This window comes from Suncus etruscus, chromosome 2 (genome assembly GCF_024139225.1).
Source record: "Suncus etruscus isolate mSunEtr1 chromosome 2, mSunEtr1.pri.cur, whole genome shotgun sequence".
Taxonomy (NCBI): domain Eukaryota; kingdom Metazoa; phylum Chordata; class Mammalia; order Eulipotyphla; family Soricidae; genus Suncus; species Suncus etruscus.
The window spans coordinates 64,582,117-64,583,929 of NC_064849.1; positions in this window are offsets into that span (position 1 = coordinate 64,582,117).

Below are 1,813 nucleotides of genomic sequence, written 5' to 3' on the forward strand. Positions count from 1 at the left end.
AGTATCCAAACTCACAGGAAGAGGCCTCTGAAGAGACAGAGGGGCCACTCAGGGAAATGTTAAAGAGCCTGTTCATCAGGTATCAACAACTTTGGAGTCCAAGTCTCTTTAAAGTTGCCAATCCCAGATACAAATGGTAGTCTCCCCTAGAGGTTGTCTCTCCTGCACCTACAATTCCTCTGGCAACTTCTGCCCTCAGATAGTCATGATAAGTGGACATGCTGAAGGAGGCATTACAGGTTGCACAGTCTTTCTCTCAAAAAAATAATATAAATATTATATTATTGTGTGAATAATATATAGCTATATATAATATATATATCCTAAAGTTCTAACTCCTAGTGCCTTGGAATGTGTCATTTGGAAATAAAATGATTGCAGATGCAATCAATTAAAAGGAGATGATACTAGAATTGAGCTGAACCCTTAATTCAATATGGAAAGTGTCCCTATAAGAAGACAGGGGGTGGAGAGATAGCAGATAGAGTTGTATCTATCTGACCCCAGTTCAGTCTCTGGTACTGCATAGTCCTCCAAGCACTGCCAGATAACTCTGTTGTTCTCCTGTGCCTAAGCCCTGAGCAGTACCACATCCTCAAACCCTAACACTGAATTGCCAGCCTAGTTGGTTAAGTATCACTGGAAAAAGCTTTTGGGCCACCTAATCAATGCTTAAGAATTCCCCTTGCCTCAATCCCTCCCCACCAAATAAAAAAAAAAAAAAGAAGAGTGACAGACATAGGGGCATGATATTGTGAAGACACAGCAGAGAAGAATGAAGTTGCATGCAAGAAATGCCAAGGATTGCAAATTGTCACCAATGCTAGAAGCTATAGGAAAGGGCATGGCTAGGGGAAAGAAAAAGAACTGAGTTCTTCTACCAGCCATCAGAAAGAACCCTTCGTGCCCAGCCCTTGTTTCAATATTCTAGCTTCTAGAACTGTGAGAGTTCAGTGACCTTTTTTAAAAAAGCTCTTTGTTTTGGTTTTGGGGCCATACTCAACTTCCTCAGGATTTACTTCTGGCTCTTTACATAGTGCCAGGAATTAAACCTGGATTGGTCATATATAAGGCAAGCTCCAGAGCTGCTATATTATCTCTCAGCCCCAAGCCACCTAACTTTACATATCACCTGGTATCTAGGAAATTAATACAGTTCAGATGAAGTTTTCAGGATATTAAAAATTTAAATAATTACCAAAGACCTTTATTTTCAAAAAAAAATTTGTATTAACAGTAGGATTTAATTCATTTTTTATTTTAAATTTTGATGTTCAGACATATTAAGGAAAGAATCTATAATAACGGGTTGTTGTGATCTTTAAAGCAACATACTATGTGTAGCTACAGTCTACTTCAAAAAAAAAAACTTTACAGCAATTAGGATAAGAGTCCTCATTGCTACCCCTTATTGCTTCATGTCTATGGTCTTTACCTGCAGGAAACTCACCTTAAGATGAGCCAGAGAAGTGAAGCATGGAGCACTTCAAGGGACAGGTCCTTAGGGAGGCCCTTGTGGTGAATAAGAATGATCAATTGTTCATCACCTCACCCTAGCCCTGTCCCAGAACATTTGTGAATAGTTGTGGATTATATCAGGCCTCACATGGACTCTGGATGGTTCAAATGAACTTTTATTCTAAACTCCCTTTTATAAAGGACACTGCCATCCCTATTACCAAAGTAAAAGAGAATAAAGCAAACTTCAGCTAAGTGAAACTTAAGTTCAAAAGAAAGACATTCATAAAATAATTTCAAGTGGAGGGGCTGAAGTGATAGTACAGAAGGGAGGGTGTTAGCTTTGCATGCGGCT